At 49.6% G+C, this 9,860-nt stretch overlaps 1 long non-coding RNA gene across 1 annotated transcript in view; it reads left to right on the top strand.

The window, feature by feature from the left end:
* Positions 1-645: 645 nt before the first annotated feature.
* Positions 646-9,860, top strand: part of LOC142244621 (uncharacterized) — a 12,483-nt gene continuing 3,268 nt past the window's right edge. Inside the window, exon 1 of the long non-coding RNA XR_012724603.1 lies at positions 646-692. This is a non-coding gene — a long non-coding RNA (uncharacterized LOC142244621). The remainder of the gene's footprint in view (positions 693-9,860) is intronic.

The following is a 9,860-nucleotide window of genomic DNA, read 5'->3' as shown; positions in this document are numbered from 1 at the left end:
CTCCATTTATTATCAATGAGTGTGATGATGATAGCACAGCTCTTTTCGTCAGTGTGGTATAGACATTGAATAGAGTGGCATTGGTGACTGGTCTCTCCATTCCACTCCTCTTGGCCAGGGAAGTACAGATATAAGACTGTGTTCTCACAATCTAAAAACAAACGTTTATCCAATAGTGTTTATTTTTGCAGGATGGAATATCCCTTTAAGCTTAGTTCATATTCCATATTCCCTTCTCTTTGGAGCCCTTAGTAGGGGCTTTGCCCTGCTCACTGGTAGGTAGCCCACCCTGCCAGCAGCACATGAATCATTGGCATAAAGCCGCAGGAATCTTGGCAAGGAGTGAATGGTTACTGAGTAACGTGATCAGCTCCGGTCACCAGAAACCTTTTTTCCTATCAGAATCCAGTCCATCAGATAAAACGTCCCCCCCTTTGACCAGTGTCGGATTCGCACCGCCGGTGCCTCGTTGTAGGGCCTGACGCGCTGATATTAGCTCAGTCCCCGCACGTTGTAGCCATAGGGAGCGAACGCTTTGTTCCAGGACTCGCCTGTGTTTGTCTTAGCGGGGTGCGGCTCTGTACCGAGTCTAAATGTGTTACAAACGTCGTTTCCTCCTGTCCAAGAACAGAAATGTAAAAATAATAGAGAGATCCACTCCAAGCCTCGGAAAAAAAATGACGGCTGCAAACGTAAGAAAATCCCCTTAATAGGAGTACTCTGAATTTATACATGTATCACAATGAATGTACGAGCTCTGGGGACCCCCGATCATGGGACCCCCCCGACCCTGAGAACACAGGAACAGAGCAGTGTGAAGCACGTGTCACTATCGCTACATACATGGGACAAATTAGCCATTCAGAAGCTTGGAAAAGCTGGGTCACTCTGTGATGGTATTAATCAGTCACTGTATGGCGGTATTATTCAGTCACTCTATGATGGTATTAATCAGTCACTGTGTGGCGGTATTATTTAGTCACTCTATGATGGTATTAATCAGTCACTGTATGGCAGTATTATTCACTCACTCTATGATGGTATTAATCAGTCACTGTTTGACGGTATTATTCAGTCACTATGATGGTATTAATCAGTCACTGTGTGGCGGTATTATTCAGTCACTCTATGATAATATTAATCAGTCACTGTGTGGCGGTATTATTCAGTCACTCTATGATGGTATTAATCAGTCACTGTGTTGCGGTATTATTCAGTCACTCTATGATGGTATTAATCAGTCAGTGTATGGCGGTATTATTTAGTCACTCTATGATGGTATCAATCAATCACTGTATGACAGTATTATTCAGTCACTCTATGATGGTATTAATCAGTCACTGTTGGCGGTATTGAGTCACTATGATGGTATTATTCAGTCACTGTATGGCAGTATTATTCAGTCACTCTATGATGGTATTAATCAGTCACTGTATGGCAGTATTATTCAGTCACTCTATGATGGTATTAATCAGTCACTGTATGGCAGTATTATTCAGTCACTCTTTGATGGTATTAATCAGTCACTGTATGGCAGTATTATTCAGTCACTCTATGATGGTATTAATCAGTCACTGTATGGCAGTATTATTCAGTCACTCTATGATGGTATTAATCAGTCACTGTATGGAGGTATTATTCATATTTCTATTATAATTTTCCTCTGATTGTTCCATTCCTGGTTTTCTCTTATAAATATTGATGCAAAAACTTAAAAAAAAAACTATTCAATGTGTGCACATGGCTTATTGCAGTATTATTTAGTTACTCTATGGTGGTTTTATTTAGTCACTCAAGGTGAGTGTTATCCAGTCACTAAGTGGTAGTATTATTCAGCAACTCTCTTGTGCTATCATACAAATGATGGTATTATTTATCCATTGTATGATGTTATTCAGGCATTGTATTGTCATATTATTCGGTTCCCATGTGGCGGTGTTTTTCATTCAGTGTGTAATAGCATTTATCAGTCACTCATGGTGCTTTAGTTCTGTTAATATCTGGTTTTATTATTGAGTCCCTATTTGACAGCACTATTCAGCCAGTGTATGGTGGTGTTATTCATTCATTCACTGTATGATTACATTATTCAGTTTCCTTATGGCGGTATTTTTTAGCCAATGTGCGGTAGTATTATCTAGTCACTGTATGGTTATATTATTTAGTCTCCATATTGCACTGTGTTAGTATTCATTATTTTGTGTGGTGTTATTGTTTAGGCTCTGTATTGGAGTATTATTCAGCCACTATATGGCGGTATAATTTAGTCAAATGTTTGGTTGCAGGCAGCGCATTTTAGGATATTAATAAACCCAGTTTTATATTTGTCGTTCGGTTTAAACATGGAGGACTTAAGACAAACATGATACATAGTGACAAAATGTAGAAGTTCGAGGAGCAGCTTCTGTGTCACTCACAGTTAATTAGCTATGAAGCCGTTCTGCCCTGATGCGGTAATTATTTTCCATTCAGTACATAGCGGCTCTGCCGTATGAGATAAGCTCTGCGCACAGAACGTTCAGCGCGTATCAGCATTATCTGCATGTGGCGGCATGATAGGACAATAAAGAAGCGTGCGCCGCCCCGGTGACATCTTACAGTCTATTATTACACTCATTTATTTAGTCACTTCCATAGTCTCAAATTTAAAACGTTGTTCAAGATAATTAAAATAGCGCCACACGTGTGCACAGGCTGCTCCTGGTAATGCAGCAACACCATTTATATTAAAAAGAAGCTGAGAGCTGAGCTGCATTACCAGAAGTAACCCGTTGACAGGTGTGGCGCCAGTGGCGTACCGTGGTACCGTCATTGGTGGCAGACTACACGACCGCTATGGGGCCTGTGACGTCAGGGGGCTCAGTGCGACGACGTCAGTGCTGTTCATATGCAGCGAACATGCAGAGAGCGGAGCAGCGGGGGAAAGAGGAGGGTTGAGGTGAGGTGAGTATTTATCCTAAATAATTAAGTACGCTGTAAAAACATTATACTATATGGAGGACTATGGGGGTGGATGCATTATACTATATGGAGGACTATGGGGGGGTGCATTATACTATATGGAGGACTATGGGGGGTGCATTATACTATATGGAGGACTATGGGGGGGTGCATTATACTATATGGAGGACTATGGGGGCTGCATTATACTATATGGAGGACTATGGGAGGTGCATTATACTATATGGAGAACTATGGGGCTGCATTATACTATATGAAGGACTATGGGGGCTGCATTATACTATATGGAGGACTATGGGGGGGTGCATTATACTATATGGAGGAATATGGGGGCTGCATTATACTATATGGAGGACTATGGGAGGTGCATTATACTATATGGAGCACTATGGGGCTGCATTATACTATATGGAGGACTATGGGGGGGTGCATTATACTATATGGAGGACTATGGAGGCTGCATTATACTGTATGGAGGACTATGGGAGGTGCATTATACTATATGGAGGACTATGGGGGTGCATTATACTATATGGAGGACTATGGGGGCTGCATTATACTATATGGAGGAATAAGGGGGTGCATTATACTATATGGAGGACTATGGGGGCTGCATTATACTATATGGAGGAATATGGGGGTGCATTATACTATATGGAGGACTATAGGGGGTGCATTATACTATAGGGAGGACTATGGGGACTGCATTATACTATAGGGAGGACTATGGGGGCTGCATTATACTATATGGAGGACTATAGGGGGTGCATTATACTATATGGAGGACTATTGGGGCTGCATTATACTATATGGAGGACTATGGGGGCTGCATTATACTATAGGGAGGACTATGGGTGCTGCATTATACTATATGGAGGACTAAAGGGGCTGCATTATACTATAGGGAGGACTATGGGGGATGCATTGTAATATTTGGAAGACTTTTGGGTGCAATATACTATATGGAAGGCATTGTGCGCCTATTATATGAAGGACTATGGAAGGTACATTATACTATATGGAGGACTATGGGGTGCATTATATTGTATGGAAGACTATGGGGTGCATTATACTATATTGAAGGCAAAGTTCTCATTATACTATATGTAGGACTTTGGGGGGCCATTTTAATATTTGGATGGCTATGTGGAGGTCATTGTATTATTTGAAGGGCTATGTTGGGGCCGTTATAATATTTTTGAGGGTTATGAGGGAGCCATTATTCTTTAAGGAGGTCTATTTGAGGGCCATTATACTGTATCTAAGCAATTATACAGAGTGCAGGATTGTGTGGGGACCATTATACTGTGTGGAGGGCTGTGTGGGGGCCATTATGCAGTGTTCAGTGGTGTGGAGGCAATTATACTGTATTTTGCCCAATATACTGTATGGGGAATCTGTGGGGGGTTACAGTTGGGGAATCATACTGTGTTGGAGTTACCATACTTTTCTGGGGTGGTTGAGGGAGGTACAGTAGGGTGTGGGGGACTGGGGCAGTTAGAGCTTCTGCTTTGGGGTCCCATGATCTCTATGTACACCCCTGTGTGCTATTTGGATGGAAACAGATATGTTTTTCCACCATTTACCCTTTTAAATGATTATTCCTAAAAAAAAAATCATGGGAATAACTTGTTGATCCTGAGTTTGTAGCTTTGGAAGCCTGATGGACTCTATTGTCCAATACTGATGAAGTAGAGGTGACTCGCCCACCCCAGGGCTATGGGACACCCGGTGCCGGGCCGGACTAGTCCGGTGGTAGTCAGTGGTGGCTGGGCCCAGCTCCGTGGCCCTGGTGGGTGTCAGTAGAATATGTGGCTTGCTTGTTAATGTTTGTGTTCGTGACGCCACCTGTGGTATGCGGCTAATAAGCCGCCGCTGCTGTGTGAGGCCTCCGGGATGATGTTATGGCAGCAATGGTAGTACTGCTCCCCACAGGTGGAGCAATGCCCGGGGCACAGTTGGTGCTTGGGAATGTCTATGCAGCTGAAATAACTGAGGCAACTTCAGAGGTGCAGTTCAAGTTCTTTACTCACAGTTCTTGTCAGGGCAGGCAGGACCCTTGGACTGCTGGGACCGCTGTCAGGGACCTCCGTCTTCTGGGTGATTCCGAGTGTGAAATCCGGTACCCTCTCTCTTAGTGTCTCCTTCTCTGCTGTCTTCACTAGCCTTGCCCGAGTTTGGATGGCCCTGGCTTGGCCTCCACTACAGCCTCCAGGCTGGGGGGTCACCTGTCGGCTGAGTACCCCTTTTCTGAAGGTCTGCTATGGGTTCTGGCCCTGGGAGCTTACAACGTCCCTGGGCCTCGGTTTTTACTGTTTGGAGATTGTCTTTGCACTCCTCCAGTCTCTAGGGACCGTCCCCTGTCGCAGCTTAATCACTCCACCGATGTCAATGTGGACCAGGCCACCGCAGCCTGCAGCTACTCGTAGCGCCTCTGGGCCCTCGGCTTCGGTACCCAACAAGGACTGCTCGTGGTACCTACAGGACTACCCGCGGCCCTGCGACCCTTTCTTTCCTTCTCTTCTTTCTCCTCCTTGCCTGCTTCCAGCAAGCCTCCTCCTCCCTCCTGTCTCTCGTTCTTCTTCTCCAACTACATGCTCACTCCTCACTCTCTCACTCCCCGAGCTAACTGACTAAACTTGACCTTCCTATCTCTGTCTGCTCTCCTTGGCTCCTCCCACCTCCCCTGTTGCTAAGCAGTAACCTATGGGAGCAGGGATGGGTCTTACGGCCCCTCCCAGCATGCAGCATGGGAGGGTTGCCTGCCACTTTCCCTGGTCCTGTGTGTCCCTAGCAATGGGTGTAGTGTGGATTTACCAGGGGACCGGAGTTCACTCTCTTCCTCTCCCAGAATGGGCATCACACCGCAGGTGGGGTGCAATGACCTGTGGCGACGGAAGCCTCAGGGGCGCCACACTCCCCCACAGCAAATCCCAGAACGTCCTCGGGCTGAAAAACAACAAAAACATGTGGAGAAACTGCAAAAACATTTTTGTATGCAATAACATAAAACAGTAAAACATTTCTTCCCTTTATGGGAGGCACATATCATGAACGTTGCGAACTTCTTATAAAGAAAACTCTAAGTGTGCACTTCCAGTCCATTGCACGGTTTGGCAAATCCCCCATAATTCTGGTAGGGGGCACAACGGGTGCAACTAATTACATTTTTGGCTACTACAAGTCCAGTAGCCCGGCAGTTCGTTTCTTTCAATCAAACAAAAGTGACATCATCAACCAGCCATTAAGTCCAATGGCCTGGTTACGTAAGACATATCAACAACATACCAGCCACTAAGTCCAGTGGCCTGGTAGGACATGACACATACACTTTCACCGGGGCCCACATTCTAGTTCAGTGGCCCGGTAACACATAACATGGGGGGGTGACGTCTTCAAAAAGAATCAGGGGCAGCACAGTAGGAAAGGGTGTCATCTTCGAAAAGAATAAGGGGCAAAACACAAGGGACATCTTCAAAAAGAATGAGGGGCTATGTACAGTTTGGCAGCTCTTCATCTTCCTTACTCTCGAGGATAGATGTCAGGATCCCACTCCGGCATGGCTCCTGGCAGCAGGTACGCTGATGAGATCATCGTCTGGGTCCCTTGAGCACTGGTCCCTGACCTTCTGCGCTGTCCTGCAGCCTGGATTGGAGTGGGGCTGCCTGTAGGCGTTGCACGGCGCTGCTGTAGAGGGCTGCTTGTCTGCAGGGGGCTATTGCTGTGGTCTCTAGGGCCCTGCTTTGGCCGGGCACCCTGCATCACACGCGCCATGGAGATCCTGGTCTGCGTCTCCTGGGTAACTGTTGCAGGCCGGCTGCAATGTTCTGCGGCCTGGGTCTGTCTTGAGGTGGCGCTGCTGCTTGGGGAGATGCTGCGCTCTTGTGCTGTGCGGCGCCACTCTGGCTCTTCTGGGGCCGCTTCTTCCTGCACAATGTGCACATGCAGCGCATACCACCCGCGGTCCCCCATCAGCCGAGTATATTCCACCTCATCACCCGGCTTGGTATCGCGCCCTGGGTGGCCTCTGGGCAGGTGCTCCTCAATGTCTCTCCGGGCCACAAACACATCCTTGCCTAGGCCGGGCTCCCGGATGAAGCCCCAGCCACCTTTCTGCCGGAAATCAACTACGGTGCCCCGTCTCACTGGGCACTCAGTTCCCTTCAGGGCCTTCCTGACCTCTTCCTTGGAGGCCAGATTGGCGACTTCTCGGGCCCTTCTTTTCTCTTCCCGGAGTTCCCGCTCCCGCTGGTACTCGACCACCAGCCTCCGGCACGTCAACTCATTGGCCAGGGGAGTTTCCTTGGGGCGCAGCGGCCGCTGCAGTCCCTTGGTTTCTATGGGCGCCGCGTCCCAGTTCACTCCCGGGGATGCCATTCCCAGGAGGCTCACAGGGAGACTCGGCAGGGGGCCCACTAGTGGTTCAGGGTCCACCCCTCCCCAGGCTCCGTCTGCGGGGGTCTCGGGCAGGCCTCCGGTGCCCCACCGGGCGTCCGCGGGGTAGGCCGGGAAGGCCAGGGGGTCAGTGAAGGGGCTAAGCGGGGGTTCATGGCGGGGCCCTGGGTCCGGACTGGACGGGGTTTCTGGTTGCTCACCCTGCGCTTGCTCCGCGGCATCCATCCACCGTTCCAGATCCTCCGGCACCCTCGGTGTCTCTCTCCGCCTGTCTGCCTCCACCTCCATGCTGCTCAGCCTCCGGGCCAGAACTCTCACTTCTTCCTGGAGCAGGTCCAGCTTGCAATCCTCTCTGCCGGTCACTGGTGCACTTCTCTGCAGCTCCTCCGCCATGCTTCCGACCTGGGGAATGCTGCCTGGAACACTGCTCGAGTGCTCGACCACGCCACTCGGCTGCACCCTTTCCCTTCTTGGAGGCGGGGCCGGGGGCTGTACGAGTAGCTGGTGCCAGACTGGCGCCCAGCCCATCATGGCCGGCAACACTCTGCTTGCGATAAGGTACATTTTCGTTGTCTGCTGGTCTGGCTTTTAAACTCTTTCTGCCAGCCGGCCAGCTTATTTTGTCGCCGCTTCTTTTTCTTCCGCTTTCTATGGCGGGCACCGCTTCGCGCGCTTTTCTTGGACAAGGGGGCGGGGCTTCTCTTCGCGCCCTTTCTTCTTACACGCCCCCCTTCTTCCCGCTCTCAGCAGCGCTAATGGCGGCGGTTTCTCAGTAAAGTACACAGTCTGTCACACGGTTCTTCAGGCGCACAGTACCCGGTTAGACCGGGCACGAAATCCTGTTCGTGACGCCAAAAGTTGACTTGCCCACCCCAGGGCTATGGGACACCCGGTGCCGGGCCGGACTAGTCCGGTGGTAGTCAGTGGTGGCTGGGCCCGGCTCCGTGGCCCTGGTGGGTGTCAGTAGAATATGTGGCTTGCTTGTTAATGTTTGTGTTCGTGACGCCACCTGTGGTGTGCGGCTAATAAGCCGCCGCTGCTGTGTGAGGCCACCGGGATGATGTTATGGCAGCAATGGTGGTACTGCTCCCCACAGGTGGAGCAATGCCCGGGCACAGTTGGTGCTTGGGAATGTCTATGCAGATGAAATAACTGAGGCAACTTCAAGGGTGCAGTTCAAGTTCTTTACTCACAGTTCTTGTCAGGGCAGGCAGGACCCTTGGACTGCTGGGACCACTGTCAGGGACCTCCGCCTTCTGGGTGATTCCGAGTGTGAAATCCGGTACCCTTCTCTTTAGTGTCTCCTTCTCTGCTGTCTTCACTAGCCTTGCCCGAGTTTGGATGGACCTGGCTTGGCCTCCACTACAGCCTCCAGGCTGGGGGGTCACCTGTCGGCTGAGTACCCCTTTTCTGAAGGTCTGCTATGGGTTCTGGCCCTGGGAGCTTACAACGTCCCTGGGCCTCGGTTTTTACTGTTTGGAGATTGTCTTTGCACTCCTCCAGTCTCTAGGGACCGTCCCCTGTCGCAGCTTAATCACTCCACCGATGTCACTGTGGACCAGGCCACCGCAGCCTGCAGCTACTCGTAGCGCCTCTGGGCCCTCGGCTTCGGTACCTAACAAGGACTGCTCGTGGTACCTACAGGACTACCCGCGGCCCTGCGACCCTTTCTTTCCTTCTCTTCTTTCTCCTCCTTGCTTGCTTCCAGCAGGCCTCCTCCTCCCTCCTGTCTCTTGTTCTTCTTCTCCAACTACATGCTCACTCCTCACTCTCTCACTCCCCGAGCTAACTGACTAAACTTGACCTTCCTATCTCTGTCTGCTCTCCTTGGCTCCTCCCACCTCCCCTGTTGCTAAGCAGTAACCTATGGGAGCAGGGATGGGTCTTACGGCCCCTCCCAGCATGCAGCATGGGAGGGTTGCCTGCCACTTTCCCTGGTCCTGTGTGTCCCTAGCAATGGGTGTAGTGTGGATTTACCAGGGGACCGGAGTTCACTCCCTTCCTCTCCCAGAATGGGCATCACACCGCAGGTGGGGTGCAATGACCTGTGGCGACGGAAGCCTCAGGGGCGCCACAGAGGTCCCCATGCTCAGCCTCTGATCCATTCATTGTCTATGGGACTGTTATGTGCCAGGGCGAAAGATGATGAAGGCAGCGGAGGCCGAGCATGCACACCTCTGCTTCATTCAGGACAGGGCAGCACAGCCTCATTTTCGGGATTCCAGGCCATGATCTCAGGGTTTCGGGGGCTCCCAGTGGCCAGACCCCCATTAATTAGCAAGGTATCTCTTATCTAGTATATAGCGGATAACTTGTTTTTTTGGGGAATACGGCTTTAATTAGTTCCTCAAAAATGGTGTTAATGAAAAGTCATTTTGCTAAAATCAAGTTTTTAGAAATCTACAAATGTGAAAAAAAAGTTTAGACTGCAATAATAAAAAAAATAAGGAGCCACAGTGCTATATACAGACATCGCTCCACACTATTGGTAATAGCTATGTGTG

The sequence above is a fragment of the Anomaloglossus baeobatrachus genome, chromosome 6 (genome assembly GCF_048569485.1).
Source record: "Anomaloglossus baeobatrachus isolate aAnoBae1 chromosome 6, aAnoBae1.hap1, whole genome shotgun sequence".
In the NCBI taxonomy this organism is placed as follows: Eukaryota; Metazoa; Chordata; class Amphibia; order Anura; family Aromobatidae; genus Anomaloglossus; species Anomaloglossus baeobatrachus.
Note: the sequence above shows the minus strand (reverse complement) of the source record. Positions and strands in the feature narration are given on the sequence as shown.